The sequence below is a fragment of the Eubalaena glacialis genome, chromosome 1 (assembly GCF_028564815.1).
Source record: "Eubalaena glacialis isolate mEubGla1 chromosome 1, mEubGla1.1.hap2.+ XY, whole genome shotgun sequence".
Lineage (NCBI taxonomy): Eukaryota > Metazoa > Chordata > Mammalia > Artiodactyla > Balaenidae > Eubalaena > Eubalaena glacialis.
Window position 1 is genome coordinate 40,696,762 of NC_083716.1, and position 19,290 is coordinate 40,716,051.

Genomic DNA, 19,290 nt, shown 5'->3' on the forward strand with positions numbered 1-19,290 from the left:
GAGTCATCTGGATGAAAGGGAATGTTAAAACTGCTCATTTAGAGTTTGGAATGCAAGTCAAAGTATGTCTTTTTAACAGTTTATTTTTAAAAATGTATAGCCTTTCCACAACAAGCTAGAGAGTGGTGTTTCATGTGAGTAATGCATATTCTTCTACCATCATTTCTTAAATGAGTGAATCTAAAGTAGGTTTTTTTCTCCATGGATTCCTACAGAAATAATTGTTCCTAGAATGAGATCTTATTTCGGAGGAAAGCGATCTAAAGAGAGTTGTTGTGACTAAAACATAGTAGCATAACTGCAAATTGGTAGGAAGTGGATGGGTACCTCATGCCAGCTTGCTGATTGCTAGTTTTCTTGGTGGTTGTACTGCCTTGCTCCATGTAATTGGATGGGCCCAGATTATTGTCAGATGATAAGAGTATCGCAGCTTTCTGAAGAGAACCCTGGAAGGTGTGATGATAGTTCCCTCTGTGTTTTGCTGATGGAAAGCCCAGTAATCCTGAAAATGATCTGTAACCAATCTTGCCATAGACATCCTATAACATACTATATGGTAAAAAAAAAAAAAAAAATTGGTCTTTCCATGGGCACATCCAATTAGTAGACTCTCCCTGAAATGCCTTAGCAATAGAAGGCAGTGTCTGAATCACTCACTTTGCGCTAATACTTAAACAGCTTTTCCTTATTTGCAGGGATGTATGGGAAGAGGGGTAATTTTTTCTGTCCTTTATATGGCTCATCTAGAACAAGGCTGAGTACACCTTTTCTGTCAAGGGCCAGATATTAAAAATTTCAGACTTTGTGGGCTAAGAGGCAAAATTGAAGGTATGATGAAGGTACTTATAAAACAAGAAGGAAAACTGCCCTTTTTTTTTTGCCTGGAAAGTGGGCTCTCACAGCAGCATCACCTGCATGAGAAACAAAGGAAAGTTGAAGACAGTGTTCAACTGGCAAGCTCTGCCTGGGGGCTCCACCCTCCTCAGATCACCCTGGCTCTTATTCCCATGCCCTGTCTCACCCTTCTGGTCTCCATCCATATCTCTGGTGAATAATACTCCCATTACAGGCAGCAGGAGCTACCCTAGTGACTCTGAGCCAGTTGGATGTCTACCCCCTGATCATGAGGTAGAGGGAAGAGATAAATGCCTGATAGCCCCTGTTGAGATGAAGACTATATTTTGCCTTGGTAGCAGTGTGTGTTAGTCTTTGTATTCTGGTCCATCATTTTAGCTGGAAAGAGAAGGAGGGAGAATTCTAAGTCTAAATAATTGATATAGAAAAAACTTTTGGAATCAAACCATTTGTAAAATTATAATTTCTTTGTTAAAATAACATTGGTCTTGTTTCCTTTTCCAAATGTTTTGTAAAGACTGCCTCAATTAATACATAAATTCAGATAACATTTTCAAATATTTTGCTGGAACATAGTTTCCTTCTTAGGTTTTCAAAATCCACTTCCACCCTCTACTTGCTATTCATTAAACACTAGTTATGATTGCATTTTAATGCCAGGACTTTGGACTTAGGATGATTTGATCCAAATATTATGAAACCCATGAAACAATGGGTCCCTGTTCCTCTAGAGCCTGCCTGCTTTTTCTTTTAAGCAAACAAAGTAGTGATTATGGTGACAAAGTGGAAAAGCATCCAGCTAAAAGAGCAAGAAGCTAAACCTTCATCCAGACAACTTAAGTGTAAGACCACAAACAACAGAATATTTCAACATCAGGGAAGAGGAGGATCATCATTCTTGCTGCTTCTGATACTCCAGGATTTTCTGCAGTTGAGTCAATGACCTTTCTGTCCTCATTGCATTTATATCTGTACCAAGAGAAGGTCTCTTTTTTTGATTCAGAAGCTCTGATTATGGAAGCTTTGTCAAAGTAGAATGGTCACCAGTGCTCAGAACTGAAATTTCCACCTTGGCTCCTGAGGTTAAGGAAACTTGGAGGTTGCTGACAAAGAGCAAAAGAACAGAAAGCTTGTTTATCTACTTGGGGTTTATGCCACTGATGTCCCGGACTTCCCTAGGACTATGGGTCTTTATTTTCTGAGCTCTGTAATAACCCTGAGAATGGCCATGGTCCGGGAACTGATATTTTTAGGTCATATAAGCCAACCCTGGCTATTTCAAGTGCTTTGCAACAAAATACAATGGCTTTAAAAAAGAAGTATGGGTAGGGAGAGCCATCTCAAGAACCTATAGATAAACCTCCAAGAAAAGTGGCCATTGCTGTTGTCATCATTTTTATCATCATCATCATAGCAGACGAACTTTTTACTTAATGTATACTAACCACTCTTCTAAGCATTTTACGTATATTAACTCACTGTAGTACTAACAACAACCCTGTGACTAAGTACTACTGTTGTTCTTACCTCACAGATAAAGGACCTGCAGCATAAGGGAGTTTGGACTTATGGGTGATACTCTTTCTTTTGGCTTTGGATTTACGGGAGAGAGCCATTGGATATTTTAAGCAAGGGCGTGGCATCGTCTGTCTTGCATTTCAAATGTCAGCGAGAGACTAAAGGAAGGAAATGCAGGATAGATGTGATAAAAACTTCAGAGGAAGCGATGAGAGGAAAGAGAAGAGAAAGGGATTGGTCTGATAAATAATTTGCTTAAATGAACAGGATTGGGTAATTGGGTTTGGGAAAAAGGAAGGAGTCAAAGAAGTCAATGTCCTAAGTAAATTAAGTAGATATAGAGGACGGAATGTGGGCACATAATAATGCTCAGTCCTAGAAATCCCTGACTAATACCCTGACATTCGTGGGCCCTCGTGGCCTGTGAAGGAAGTTCGAACTTGATTGGATATTTCTACATTCTGTCTGCTTAGAGACAGGCTGGGGAAGACTCCCTGAAAGACCATCAGGAAACTTTGCCTTGAAGACACTTGCCAGTAAGAAATAAGAAGGAGGAAATAAGACACTTAAATAAGATCCAGTCAAATCAATCATACCAAACCGTCTTGTTTTGATAGCTATGTAGGAATCTGCCTGGCTTTGCTTTTCAAAGGGAAAGTTCCCCAGGGCTCTAATGTTAATTAGGGAATCTGTGTTTTCTACAGATGATTGCATTACCATCACAGACAGGACAGCTAGACTCCTCTGAGCAGGGAGAAAGAAACCATTTACATATTCTCTCCAATCAAGCTTGAAAGGATTTTAGAGATAATAGGTAATTTGCCACTTGCCATCAGGACTGTCCTAAAGCACATTCATAGATGTGCAGGTGGGGCATTTCTAGTCCCTGGTTTATGATGTTTCCAAGGAAAGAAAAGAGGAGAAACACATTGTCATCTAGTAAGATATTACTAGAGAAGCATCAGTTGAATTTGCTTCCTGTCTAGGAGTCCTATCCATAGTTGTTTCTTTAACTTTGGAAGTTTCTCTTAAGCTGGACTTCAAATTCAAACACATCGGTGACTAATTGAAATCTCTTAATGATGCGTGGAGGTTGGCAAACTAGCAGAGTATTTATCTGAATGATGTGTTTAGGAGATGTTACTTTCCCTTTTACGTCTCAACAAACACTAACCCACTTAATTCGATTCATGTAGATCATCACTTGAAGATAATTTGGACTCCTGTATAGAGAAATTTGTATCCCAAATTTTAGCATGTCTGGCACAATAGATGTTCTATAAATGTTTGTAACACGAAACCTAAGATTATAGAAAGTCTTGAAAAATAACTCAAGGATTTTCCAAGGGTCAACCATTGGACAATAATACATAAAATGGCTTTGAACATAAAAGTAAATAAAACAAACAAACAAAAACTTGAAAGTCTGTGGCCATTAGATCTCAGTTCACTCGAATATGCTAAAGGCACAAGGTCCCAGACCATGCTCTTATGGCCATCTTAGAGACATGAAGAAGAATTCTCCCTGTCCCATTTCTGGTGCAGTCTTAGATGAAAGAAAAAAATACAGTGATGATGCAGCCATTGTCTCTCCTACCCTAAGCCACTTCAGGCTTAAAGGCCTGTGTTTCTCAGGCCATAAGTTCTAGGACCAGAGTTACACCCAGTCATTTCTTTGTGACTTTAATTTTCATCTTCCTGTTGCTTATACTTACTATGTGCCAGGCACTGCTCTAAAGATTTTCATAAAATAACTCAGGTAATCCTCACAATGACTCCATGAGTATGATTATTATCCCAATTTACCTATGAGAAAGTGAAGCACAGAGAAGTTATACAACTTAGTCAGGACCACACTGCAAGCAAGTGCATCAGGGATTGGATCAGGGTGATCGTCCTAAGTAAGGTAGGGAAAATGACCTGGATGTCCTCATCTATGACATTAGGGATTGGAGATTAGAATCCTCTCCAACTCCAGAGACTGTGCTCAAACCATTGTGCTAAACTAACTCCTGCTTTTCTTTGATGCTGGCTGAAATTATAGTGTGAGTTATGTGTGACATTAGCTTGACACCCTTTGATTCTTCATTAGTTGTTTCTCAAGGGCATTTCAGCTATTATCAGACCGAATGTTCCTTAAGTTGATTTACTTTATCTCTGTGAGGTAAGTGAGATCAGAGATCAGGAAGTTTTTTGTGTTTTCTTTTTCCTCATTAAACTTTTTTAATGGGTCTCAAATTCTATGACAGACTTTTGGTCAAGTTGTTTCCATTATAAAGTACTGATTTTAAAAACTAATAACTTAAAACTGCCACACACAAAACAAATGGTCCACAACCCACTCTCCTTTCCTTCTGAAGGTTTTACGATGCATTGTTATCATTAACCAGTCTTTTGCTATTAAACTTAAATGGCCAATTGAGACAAACAGTTCTGAGACTGTTCTTCCACCACTGATTAAGACTGGGGTGGCAGGTATTGGGGATGATATTCATTTAGACTTCTGAGCTTTCTGGGCAGACTTGGTGACCTTGCCAGCTCCAGCTGCCGTCTTGTCCAGTGCTTTGATGACACCCACAGCAACCGTCTGTCTCATGTCACCAACAGCAAAGCGGCCCAGAGGAGGATAGTCAGAGAAGCTCTCAACACACATGGGTTTGCCGGGAACCATATCAACGATGGCAGCATCACCAGATTTCAAGAATTTGGGGCCATCTTCCAGCTTTTTCCCAGAACGACGATCAGTCTTCTCCTTCAGCTCAGCAAACTTGCAGGCAATGTGAGCTGTGTGACAATCCAGCACAGGTGCATAGCCGGCACTGATTTGGCCTGGATGGTTCAAGATAATCACCTGAGCTGTGAAGCCAGCTGTTTCCATCAGTGGATCATTTTTGCTGTCACCAGCCACATTGCCACGACGAACATCTTTGACAGACACGTTCTTGACATTGAAGCCCACATTGTCCCCAGGAAGGGCTTCACTCAAAGCTTCATGGTGCATTTCAACAGACTTCACTTCAGTTGTCACGTTGACTGGAGCAAAGGTGACCACCATGCCAGGTTTGAGAACACCAGTCTCCACTAGACCCCCAGGGACAGTGCCAATACCATCAATTTTGTAGACGTCCTGGAGGGGCAAACGCAAGGGCTTGTCAGTTGGGCGAGTTGGTGGCAGGATGCAATCCAGAGCTTCAAGCAGTGTGGTCCCACTGGCATTGCCATCTTTACGGGTGACTTTCCATCCCTTGAACCATGGCATGTTAGCACTTGGCTCCAGCATGTTCTCACCATTCCAGCCAGAAATTGGCACAAATGCTACTGTGTCGGGGTTGTAGCCAATTTTCTTAATGTAGGTGCTGACTTCCTTTACAATTTCCTCGTATCTCTTCTGGCTGTAGGGTGGCTCAGTGGAATCCATTTTGTTAACTGCAACAATTAGTTGTTTCACACCCAGAGTGTGGCCAGAGTGTAGGCCAGAAGGGCATGCTCACGGGTCTGCCCATTCTTGGAAATACCTGCTTCAAATTCACCAACACCAGCAGCAACAATCAGGACAGCACAGTCAGCCCGGGATGTGCCTGTAATCATGTTTTTGATGAAGTCTCTGTGTCCTGGGGCATCAGTGATGGTCACATAGTACTTGCTGGTCTCTAATTTCCATAGGGAGATATCAATGGTGATACCACGCTCGCGTTCAGCTTTCAGTTTGTCCAAGACCCAGGCATACTTGAAGGAGCCCTTCCCCATCTCAGCAGCCTCCTTCTCGAACTTTTCAATGGTTCTCTTGTCGATCCCACCACATTTGTAGATCAGATGGCCAGTAGTGGTGGACTTCCCCGTATCTACGTGTCTGATGACAACGATGTTGATGTGGGTCTTCTCCTTTCCCATTTTTGCTTAGGTTTAGCGGTGGTTTTCAAGACACCTGTGTCCTGGCGGCAAACCCGTTGTGAAAAAGATCAGGAAGTTTTGAAGCTATAGATCAGCAGTTCACAAACTTCTAGGTCTTAGGACCCCTTTACACTTTAAAAAAGTTTTTGAGGACCTCAACAAGCTTTCGGTGTTACAGGTTTCACTGTGTAGAACATCTTCCTTTATGTCTGTGTCTTTATCTTACATACTTTGTCTTAAATATGTAATTGCCATACTCTCCTCTGATGCATCATCTTGAGAAGGCTTTTGAGAATTTGAGGGATAATTAAGTAAATTAGCCAGAAGGATACAGTAGTGGCCACCCAAATCTGTAGAGCCCAGTTGTTTCTATTGCTCTGTGTCAGTGCAAGTATCTTGCCAAGTCTTTCCTCTCTTCAGAGACCCAGACGGCTGTTCGAAATGAGGGAAAATCCAAACCTCTCTCTCTCTCTTTCACTCTCTCTTTTTCAATCAACTAACTCAGAATCTCAGAATATTACTCTTATTTTGTTCTAGAATTCTGTCACTTTGATCTGCTGCTTTGAATATTCTCTATATCTCTTTCCTTTGATTTGATTTCTGTATAGATAAGCTACGCTAATGGGTAAGTCTCACCTTTGGTATCAATCTACTTCTTAAGATCTAGTAAACCTGTTTCTCATTCTGCAGTCTGTTTGTTGGAAAGATAGAATAGTGTTTTAAGTGGAATTCATTATTAATCACAATTTTCTAAGTCGAACTTGGCCCCTTGATTTAGTTAATTGCTTAGGAACCAGAATCAAAGACAGAAATGTGACTTCCCTTGCCATCAGCCCTGAATACATTTTCCTATTTGTCTTCACACTCTGTTGCTTGGATTTGCTTATTTTCCAACAGCTTGTCATGTGCCAAATCTGATGCCATTTGGCAGTCTCAAAGTGTAAGGCAATACTTCAGGTAATGTGCACCCCTACAGAAAATATGCAAAACCTCTTCACAGGCATACATGCCATGCCCCTCTTAGTGATGTATTATATCCTATCAGTTTGAAGATGAGGATGAGCCCTGTTCCCAAGATTCAGGCCACCTTGCAGAGCTTGAATCAGTGACAAGGAAGAAACTAGAAGCCTGGATTCTGTGTCTTCAGGAATTCTTCACCTTTAGGTTTCTTCACTTCCCTTAAGAAGTATCCTACCCAGAATCTTCAGATAGCAACAGATTAGACCAGATACAAAGGAAGTGCCTTTATATTCACAGCAGATCCCAAACTTCTCCCATCTTGAAAGACCATGGAAACTCTGTGGCAACTATTTGAACATGAACAGTCATCAAAATTTGCACTTATCAATGACAGCCCCAGGGAATCTATACTGGAATTACTTGCCTGTTACAGACATGGTAATTAATTTAAAATGGGCATGGACTTGAAATATTTTGTTTATATCTGAGATAAATCAGTAAGCTCTAACTTATAAATAAGATGAGATTCTAGTAAGTGCCAGAGTTTAACATAAGGACTTTTCATTAAGAATATACAGTATTTTCCTCCCTCAGAGACTTATAAATATAAAACCTGACTGTAATTATCAAAGGCTGGGGTCAAGGATGGTGTTTACTGGCTATTTGACTTGTATCAGAAAGCCAATCAAGTCTTTTTTGAGGAAATTATGTACTTTGGGCTTCCCTTTCCCAAACTACAAGATATTGAACACATATATTCTTAGTTTTTCAATGTAATTTTATTACCCCATTTCACCCACATGGTGAGATTCTTTTTGTTCATTATTAGAAAATGAAATATGTTTCTTTCAAAGTAAAACTGATATATGAGACAGAGATTGAGTCACATGATTGACTCTATATATGACAAGGACAATTACTCAATTTTCTCTCAGTTAAAAATACCAAAACAACACATTATAATCAATAGAAACATTTTGTTATCTGCCTTATATGAGAACGTTTACAAGTGTCTCCATACTTGCAGATGTCTGACAGATCACATCAAAACCTGCCCGAATGTTATAGGTTTCTCAAAAAGCAAAGGAGAGACAGAGAAAAGTTTGCTTTAAATATGGTATAGCTAAAGCAATTTCAGCCCTGGAAGCAAGCGTTTAGTAATCAGGTGCCTAAATGGCATCTTAGCTACCTATAGTTCATGTCATTTTTCATTTTTTATGATAGAATCCCAGTTCTTAAGAAGGAAGAAACTCTGTGAAATTGCTTATGGAACAGTGACATATGCAAAGCATCCCGTTGCTAGAGAAAAGCCAAAAGAGAAGACAAGTCAAGAAACATGACTTGACAAGTCATGACAACAAACATGACAACAAATATGACAAGTCAAGAAACAAGAAGACAAGAAACATGTCATCAAGAGTTGGTCATATTTAAGTTGATTCTCATGAGGACATTCCCTAAGCCTCTTTTGCTCCTCTCCCACATCTTTCCCTCTACAGGGTTTACCCTTATCTGTACATCCCTGAAGCTGGTGGCCACTCTGACAGATGATGCTAATGTTTTGTTTTGTTGTGTTTCATTTCTATTTCCCTGGAAAAGCAATGCAAGAATTAACATACATTTTCTATTATGCTTGCTTTTTTTCCTCTTAAAAATATACCCTGGACATCATTCCACAAACCATGGCCTCCATGGATGATTAGTGATCCAGAAACTTTTTAACAGTGGCATTGTTGTCGATAAAACAACTCTTAATTTTTCAGCCTGATCCAGAATAAAATGACAGGAAGGTGACCCTTACTGTATCATGCCTGGGCTTTGATTCATATGTTGGAGTATCTAATTTTGTTAAACTTGTATTTGGGGCTCCGTTCTGTCATGAGAGAATTACAACCATAAGGATGGAGTTAAGTGCACCCAAAAACTAGCAGTAATGATTGAGGAACACCTGCTTCCTGGACCAATCCCTCTCATGAAGTGATATGGATAAAAGTGTTCTTTCAGGATTTATGGTATGAGAATAGACCCTATTTTCTACCAAATGCCACTAAAGCTGAGGAGGAAGGCAGCTGCTCAATTAAGCTCATGTTCTGTAGACACTTCCATTTGTTTTTGTTGTGATTTTTGGTCTCTATAATGAACAGAAATCTGCCTTGTAATAAAGAATACTGTTGTTTTTACTTCTTATCTTTGAAGCTTCTTAGGATCTAACTCCTCTTTTGTGTCACCACTGCAAATCTTTCTATTTGCCATAATCTTTCAAGTCTTTTTCTTTTTCAGCTGAACATTCACAGGGTCTCCAGTTGTTATTGTCCTTTCCTGAAAGAGCTCTAACTTACCAGTGTCTCTCTTCAAGTGGGATTTGGGACAGACATGCTCCTCAGGGCATCGCACACATTGGTGAATAATTAGAACATATGAAACAAAATAAATGGTTAAATTATGGAACATCCTTGTGACAGACTGTTATGTAGTCTTTATGTTTTCAAAGAAAATTTCTGACCATGAAAATGTGCAAATTACATTAAAATTCAGGATCCTCAATCACATGGAAGCATAATCTTAGTTGTGATAAAACAGATGCATATATACACATGTAGAAAAAAAGAGTGAAATTTATCAATATGAAAATGACGTGGGATGATGGTGGATTTTTTGTTCTTCTTCATTGTTTTCTGTTCTTCTATAACAAATATGTGTTCTTTTTTTTTTTTTTTTTTTCCATCCATAGAACTCTACATCACATTCCAGGTGAGAAATGGTACACACAGAATACAATGGGATCATAACCTTCTTTTATCTGTGCATTGCTTCTTTTAATGAAGCCAAAGCTTAAGTAAGGCATTTCATGTTTTGGATTATCTATAAATGGAGGATGCATTTGGAATAAATCCTTTTCATTTTATTGCTTTGAAGCCTCTTGTTATTATCACACTTCATTTCTTAAATAAATTTAATTGCAGGGAGGGGTTTGCTTAGCTGGATCTTAGAGAAGTAGGGTATAATATATACTGCAAAATTTAGAGTATAGGAAAATACTTACAAGGGAATTCCTTTAAGCATATGTGGATTCGAATGATTATACTAAAAAAGACAGAAAATAACATGTGTTGGGGAAGATTTAGAGAAAAGAGGACTCTTATACATTACTGATGGGATTATAAAATGGTACAACCACTTTGGAGAAAAGTTTGGCAGTTTCTTAAAAAAATTGAATGTAAATTTACCATATCACCGAGCAGTTTTACTTATAGGTGTCTGTCTAAGAGAAATAAAAAGGTGTCTATCTAAGAGAAATAAAAATTCCCTGGCAGTCCAATGGTTAGGACTCTGCACTTTCACTGCCAAAGGTACAGGTTCAGTCCCTGGTCAGGGAACTAAGATCCCGCAAGCTGCACGGTGTGGCCAAAAAAAAAAAAACAAAAGAGAGAGAGAAATAAAAACATAAATTCACACTGGTACAAGAATATTCAGAGGAGCGATGTTCACAGTAGTCAAAATATGGAAATAATCCAAATGCTTATTAATTGGTCAGTGAATAAACAGTGTGGTATACCCACACAATGGAATATTATTTGGCAATAAAAAGTAATGATTTACTGATACATGTAGCAAAACAGATGAATCTCAAAAATACTATGCTAAGGGCAGGTAGCCAGATGGAAAAGATTACAGATTGCATAATTCCATTTGCATAAAAATGTCCAGAAAAGATAAATCCATAGAGTCAAAAAGGAAATGAATGATTACCTAGTGGCTGGAATGGGGATTGATTGCAAATGGGCAAGCGAGATCTCCTTAAGGTGATCTAAAATTGGATTTTGTGATGGTTGTACAACTCTATAAATTTACTAAAAATCATTGAATTTTGCATTTATAATGGATGGATTTTATGGTGTGTAAATTATGCTTCAATAAAGCTTTTATTTTTAAAATTGAGGTAGAGTTGATTTACAATATTATATAAGTTTCAGGTATACTACATAGTGATTCACAATTTTTAAAGGTTATACTCCGTTTATAGTCATTATAGAACACAGTAAGTCCCCTACATACGAATGAGTTCCATTCTGAGAGCGTATTCGTAAGTCCAATTTGTTCATAAGTCCAACAAAGTTAGCCTAGGTATCCAACTAGCACAATCGACTATATAGTACTGTACTGTAATAGGTTTATAATACTTTTCACACAAATAATACATAAAAAAACAAACACAAAAAATGAAGAAAACATTTTTGATCTTACAGTACAGTACCTTGAAAAGTAAAGTAGTACAGTACAACAGCTGGCATACAGGGGCTGGCATTGAGTGAACAGGCAAGAAGACTTACTGACTAGAGGGGGGAGAGGAGTGGGAGATGGTAGAGCTGAAGGATCGTCAGCAATAGGAGACGGAGGGCAAGCTGCAATTTCATTCACACCTGACGTTGATGGCACAGGTTCTGGTTCCTTGCTGGATTCAGTTCTATCTACACTCTTGAAAAAACGATCCAGTGATCATTAGCAGCACCAGCTACATCACCGCTGCTTTTACGCTTGCTTCTGGACATCCTGGGCTGGAAATAAAGATTCTGTACTACTGTACTCTGTGCAGTACTGTAAAGTAAAATACACAAAAACACAACCACTTGTAGAGGATGCACGCACCTGACAATGTATGCCAGACATGTGAACTAACTTACGTGACTGGACATGGGAACACACGTTCGCATCTTTAAAAGTTTGCACCTTGAAGGTTTATATGTAGGGGACTTACCATCCTGGCTATATTCCCTGTACTCTAGAGTATATCCTTGTAGATTATTTATTTTATATATAGTAGTTTGTACCTCTTAATCCCCTACCCAATCTTACCCTTCACCCCGCCTCTCCCCACTGGTAACAACTAGTTTGTTCTTTATATCTGTAAGTCTGTTTCTTTTTTGTTATAGTCACTAGTTTGTTTTATTTTTTAGATTCCACATGTAATTGATAACATACAATATTTGTCTTTCTCTGACTTATTTCACTAAGCATAATACCCTCCAAACCTATCCATGTTTTTGCAAATGGCAAAATTTTATTCTTTTTTTATGGCTAAGTAGTAATTCCACTGTGTGTGCTGCGGGGGCAGGGGGGGGAGGTACCCCACACCTTCTTCATCTGTTTTTCTATTGATGGGCACTTGGGTTGCTTCTATATCTTGACTATTGTAAATAATGCTGTTATGAACATCGGGGTGCATATAACTTTTCAAATTAGTGTTTTCGTTTTTTTCCAATATATACCCAGAGGTGGAATTGCTGGATCATATGGTAGTTCTATTTTTAGTTTAAGCTATTAATTTTTTATTTTTATAAATTTATTTATTTATTTATTTATGGTTGCGTTGGGTCTTCGTTGCTGTGTGCGGGCTTTCTTTCTAGTTGCGGCAAGCAGGGGCTACTCTTTGTTGCAGTGCGTGGGCTTCTCGTTGCAGAGCACGGGCCCTAGGCACTCGGGCGTCAGTAGTTGTGGCACGCAGTCTTCAGTAGTTGTGGTCTGCAGGCTCAGTGGTTGTAGCACGCGGGCTCTAGAGCTGCAGGCTCAGTAGTTGTGGCACACAGGCTTAGTTGCTCCGCGGCATGTGGGATCTTCCCAGACCAGGGCTTGAACCCGTGTCCCCTGCATTGATAGGTGGATTCTTAACCACTGTGCCACCAGGGAAGTCCCTAAGCTATTAATTTTTTTTAAAAGGATTATATGATTAACTTTTCTTTGTATTTCTCTAAAGTACTATTGTCAAACAAGCCTCCAGAAGACTCTTCCTAAAATAGAGTCACAGACACAAAGGGGGAAAATTATGTTAGGGTCACTCTGGAAAATCGTATTGGGGAAAGGTTCTTCATCAGTTTCCTCTTTTTGATTAGTAGCTACATAGGAGTTTGAATTTTTATTTTAATACATTTAGGCTACATGTGCTTTTATAGTTTTCAGGGTTTTTTTTTTTATTGGTTCATTCCTTCATTCAACAAGACAACATTTGATGAAAACTTATCATAATGCCACGTACAGGAAGTATGGAAATGAAAGACATAATTTCAGCCTCAGGAGACTCACCAATAAGTCAACTGACAATGGAAGTATAATATGATAAGTGCTACTATAGAGGAAAGGAAGCAAGGGATGGAGGGGTTGGGGGGGACTTAACAAGAAGTTGGCAAAGTCAGGGAGGACTTCCTCTCAATTGAGTCTTGAAGAAGTAAGCCAACTGGAGAAGGGAGGGAAGGATGTAGCAAACAGAAAAACTTGTGCAAAATTATAGATAAACAAAAGAACCTGGAGGTTTGGGAAACTCAAAATAGTTCAATTTGACTAGGGAATGGGGTACATGAAAAAAGTGTTATGGGTGAAAGCTGGGGCAGTTGTATAAACTCTGTCTGTTCCCTCCTTACCTGAGAAGTGGGGACAGGGATGCAGGGTTCTCAGCAGAGAGGCAGCGTGTAAGTGTTCTCTGTTCCTTACTGGTAGAGGTGAATAGGGTTCCAGACGATATCTCTTCTGATTAAGGATTAAGGAAGCCCTCTTCACTAACTCTTGATCAATTTATGAAATCCTAAAGTCTGACAAATAGTTTGTGGCTCAGATAGATGGGTACCTCTTGTTAATGTTTTTAAATGTTTGCTAACTATGAGGTATAATTGCTGATTTTGTTATTTCCTGGAATAGTTAGGCTATAGCAACTGCAAGTAGATGGCAGAACATCATAGTGGCTGGTTGGTCAGGCTTTTGAAGTCATACTTGCAAATTTCCATTTTCTAATCTGCAAAATGGGAATAATTATAGTACACATCTTAGTGTTTTTCTGAGACTGGGAAGACGTGGATACGGTTAGCAGAGACCAAGCACCTCGAAAGACTACTGAAGTGGTAGCTAAAAGTCACAATCTTTCTGTGGTCATGTTTTCAATGGTAAATTAGTGTATCTGTTTTCTCTCAACATAGCGCTGATATTTTTGCCATTCCTGTTTTTATTCACCATCTTTATACTTTTCCTATTTATTTTCCCCATTCAGTTATTAAATTGACTAGACCATGCTGGTAAATGCCTCTGAAAGCAAAAGCTTTAAAGTTTTTCAAACTGCGATTTATGACATGTTAGTGAGCCCCAGAATCAATTTAGTGAGGGTACAACTAGCGCTCTTGTTTTTATGAAAGACAATGGAACATAATTGAAAATATAAGTGTGTACAGGAGTCAGTAAGCATTGTTTTTTTAAGTTTTACTTCAGGTGTGTGTGTATTAAGTCGTGTAAAATATATTTCTTGCCATGAATCTTGGTCAAAAAAGTTTGAAAGTAATTGTTCTAAAGGACAGAAGAGCAGCTACTAGAAGTTTCTTTTTTATTTGCACCAGGATCCCAGATTGCTGTACTATTTAGATAAAATCTAGCAGATTAGAAAAGGGAACGTTTATTTGTTAAAAACAATTACTGCACATGATTTTAAAGGACAGGCAGGTTGTTTTTAGGATGCAGTAGGAAAAATGCTGTCATTCAAATAATCTGTCTGCTGGAAACTTGGAAACTGCTTGGTCTTTGAGTTATACAAAAAGAATTTTGAATGATAAGGTGAATTTTTTCCACTGCTTTTGTGAGCGTGTGCACATGTACACCCACCACAATAAGTACAGGCAGCTTGAGGAGGATGAAGCTCAGGAAACAAGCTTTGCTTTCTCTCTTTTTTCTTACATTATCTATTCAAATTGTTGCCTATGTGGGGCAGCCAGTTTAATCCTTTCTATGTGTACTGCCCTACTGAGTTGATATTTTCCTTCACTGTAAGGTGTTTTCTAATTACTTTGTGAATAAAATGTTTTAGATTGAAAGTAAAATTGAGTGCAAAGTTATGCTTGTAGCTAAAAATGTGCTCTCTTTAATGGTTGTATTGGGGCTGGTTGCTCTACGGGACGGTCTCTGATCGTCCTGTGGTGGAGCCGTGCCTACTGTTCCGTGTCTCTTTTGGTTGGTAAAAGTAATTCAGGACATGGTGAACCCTTAATGACAGAAGGAGTAAGTGTTTCCTTTTTTAAACACTAGTTTTCTTGGTTCCGCTATAGGGGTAATGCTTGGAGCCTGAGTAATTTCCAACTATTACCAGCCTTGTAAAATTCCTTCTTTAAGAGATTATGCCCAAGTCAATGGATCTTGTTTTTAAGCCCATGTAATCTTTACATTTCGTTTTTTACCACCAGACGTTTTGAACCACTTTTGCTTAGCTATGCTCTGTAGATGATTCTGGCTGGGAGTAGACCTTTAGATTTGGTCAGAGGTTCTGACGTTCCAGTTGTTACCAGTCAGAGGTATAGAAAGAGTTGATTTAATTCTCAATGGCCTGAGTGAAGGTCTAGAAGCAACCGCTCATATATTTAGAAAAATAACTCTTGAATCCTTCCATGTCTGTTTTGTTGACTTTTATTTATTTTCCACCTTAAGAGAAAACAATAGATCAGTACCATGGTATTTTTGCCAACCTGATAATGATACTAGACTTACTCTTTATTTGAACAAATTCTTACGTTTCGAACAATTTAGCTGAACGTTCTGAAGCAAGGGGAAGTATATATCAATTGTTGCAAACTCAAAAAGCACATGTAAATCAAGACAGATAACTTAAAATAATGAGTCAAGGAAAAAATACATGACATTCCTGGTCAAGTTTTTGTTTTCTTACTTTTAACAGAGAATCTCTGGTTACCAAAAAAAAAAAAAAAAAATCTCTGGTCACTACTAAAAAGTGAAGGTGTAAACATGATAACAAATGGCAACTGGCTCTGGCCCCTTTATTATGGGGATAGAAGAGATTGGTGTTGTCTATGGCAAAGTGGAGAACATGTGCTCTGCCTAACCAGACCTCCCCATTTAGCTCCAGCAGATGGTTGTCATTTGGGAAGTCAAGCCCAGTGGTTTTAGATTTTTTTCAGGAAAAGCCAAATCCAAATTTTTAATGAGAGATCTCCTGGCTTAAAAATGTTGGCTCAGGTTGTTTTTTCTTTTTTTTCTTTTTTCTTTTTTTTTTGGATACTATGCAGGCCAAACAAAATTTATCTGTTAGCTTTACTTGGCCTATTGGTTGCCAGTTGATGACCCCTCAGCTGTAGATTTTCCAAGAAGAACAGATGGAACTTTTTCATTGCTAATGAGTTTAGTAATTGTGAAGTGCTCTGGAACCCTCCTTTTAAGGAAGTGGCATCCTCCGGTCTTGATTTAATAGAACATGTATTGGTTACCAATTTGTGGTGTTTCAGAGAATGCAAAGATTTCTGTGGTTGGTCACATATCAGTTAGATTGGAGAAGAGAGTACGTGAGAATACAGCTAAAGCAGAATGATATACATGCTTTAACAGGGGTTTTTAAAAAGCTCCATGAGAGGATGAACCTAATCTAGGTAATAGAAAAGCTTCACAGAGAAAGTGGTAATGAATGAGACTATGTAGTATGAATCAAATTTTGATAGAAAAAGAAAAGGGGAAGTTTGTCAAGGGGAGGAAAAGTATAAGCCACCCTGAAGTTACATTGTGGGCTTTGATTTGTCTTAAAATGGTATAATGGGGTATGATTGGAGGGCAGAGTTTATGAGGAAATAGGTCTGGGACCAGACCAAGGGGGACTTTGATTATCAGTTCACAGATCTGAGACTTAACGATATAATTAAGGAGTCATTCCAGGGTTTAGACCAGGGGAGAGAGATAATCTGAGCTGATCTGTTCTGTGTATTCTTATCCCAAATCCTGGACTGTGTCCCCTTAAAGTGTGGGAAGCCTTCTCTGAGGGATTAGTTAAAATAGGCATCCTTCCTAGACATTGGCTAAGAAGCTGTATGATTTCTGGTGCTGGAAATTCTTAAGAATCAACTTTGTACTGGTCACAATAAATTACATCCTTGTGATTTCCAGATGAATCTATAAAGCAATGTTCAGGATTCAATCAGAACACCTGGTGATTTTACTAGTATGCAGAACATAGTCGCCTGTCCTGCATTTGTGTTCTGTGCAGAGAATAGAATACCTCTATTAGAAGCAACTAATAGAAGTCATGAAAACATAAATTAGGTGGAATTAGATTGAAATTGATTGGAAAGCAAATGCAATGGTGACCTTAATTATTTTAACCAAAAAAAAGAGGTTTTATTGTATGCAGTTGCCAATAATATGAAAGTGGAATGAAAACATAATATGCAAACATAAGCCAATAAAATGTCATTTTTAATGGTAAAATATTTATTCAAGATAACTGGAGAACACGCTACAATTATGAGAAAATTATCTCAGATTATAAATAAAATACAAGATAAAATCAGGATTTAGGGACAGATTTCTTTTTCCCTCCTGAAATGCCAATGGTCAAATTTCACTTGTGGGTAATATGCCATGAAAGACACCTGTTGACCAGTACTTGGGTGTCGGTCAGGAAAAACCAATCAATGTGCCAAATTATAATCAGATAAAAAAAATGTCCTAGACAGATGGCCATTTTGGCACAATTGGTAGAAACAGTGTATGAATTAATGTGAATTGCTTTAACGCATTATTTTTCTCTTCCAAGAAACTCAATGTAGAATGCATGTGACTCCTGTTCACCAATTCAAGAGTAATTATGGGTCTAAATTAATCACTTGGTTTATCACTCACCAGTTGTTCAATCGGGCCTCTCTAGATACTTTAGAGACAAGGAACAATTTAGCTAAACAATATTAAATAAATAATCCAAGGTCACAAAATAAAGAGAATAAAAATGATGAATCTTCAGCTTCTAATATTTTGCATAGTTAATAGAGCATTGCAAAAATAAATTCCTATAAGGCTATTTAAACAAGTTCGTAGTTAAGCAAAGAGATACTTTGATTGAAGTAAATAAATCAAGGGAACCTATGATGGTAGCACTCCACGCTTATGATAAATTCATTGTCATGAATGGATGGGAAACTTCTGTTTGGTGGCTTAGTCTTATTTTCATTTTGTTTTTAAACTGTAAGCTGTCAAAAGTTCTTTATAGAAGGAAAAGTGGTTTAAATGCATGAGTTTACATATTTCTTGTGTTTTTTTTGTTTTTGTTTTTTATTTTATTTATTTTATTTTTGGCTGCGTTGGGTCTTCGTTGCTGTGTACGGGCGTTTCTCTGGTTGCCGCGAGCGGGGGCTACTCTTCGTTGCGGTGCGCGGGCTTCTCATGGCCGTGGCTTCTCTCGTTGGGAGCACGGGCTCTAGGCGCGCGGGCTTCAGTAGTTGTGGCTCGCGGGCTCTAGAGCGCAGGCTCAGTAGTTGTGGCGCACGGGCTTAGTTGCTCCGCGGCATGTGGGATCTTCCTGGACCAGGGCTCGAACCCGTGTCCCCTGCATTGGCAGGCGGATTCTTAATCACTGTGCCACCAGGGAAAACCCCGTTTTTTGTTTTTTGTTTTTTTTTTTTTTTAAATCACACCCTTCTTATTGGCTTATAAATATATTTGACAGTTGATTTTAGAAGAGGGAAATCAACACTGCTCTGGGACTTTGGTGACCTCGGCTTTTATTTTTAGCTTCAACAGTAGTCAGCTGTATTCTAAAGCAAAGCCATTGATTTGCCATAATCAATTCTGTAAATTAACAGGGTTGGCTGAAACAATATTTGGGTCCTATTTGTGATATGATTAGTTATTCATTTTATGGTTTATTTACAGTACTCAGTTATTAGAATTGAGAGTGCAAGAATAAGCTGACTGATGGTACACATCTCCATGAGAACCTTACGATGTCTGGCATAGAATAGTGCTTAGTAAATATTTAATTAACTCATGGTTTTAGGATATCCTAAGAGCTGAGAGTGGTTTGAATATGAAAGTGGGGTGATAAGCATTGGGCACTAGGAATAGATTTGGGAACACTGCACCCAGGCAAATGGGAGGGGCTTCTCATTTAACCCACCTGCCCACCCAGAACTCAAGGATCTATTTGTCCCATTCCTGGCTCATTCTGTCTGCTGCCCTTTGTGACTTTGTACTTAACCACATTTGCCTTTTGTTTTTCTCCTAGGCCACTTGCACCTGTGTCAAAGCCTTTCATGTGACAGGTAG

At 38.6% G+C, this 19,290-nt stretch overlaps 1 protein-coding gene and 1 pseudogene across 2 annotated transcripts in view; one reads left to right on the forward strand and one right to left on the reverse strand.

The window, feature by feature from the left end:
* The window catches only part of PRKG1 (protein kinase cGMP-dependent 1), a 1,239,224-nt gene that overhangs the window by 601,486 nt on the left and 618,448 nt on the right, over positions 1-19,290 (forward strand). The window lies entirely within an intron of this gene.
* LOC133080633 (elongation factor 1-alpha 1-like) lies at positions 4,865-6,294 on the reverse strand (annotated as a pseudogene).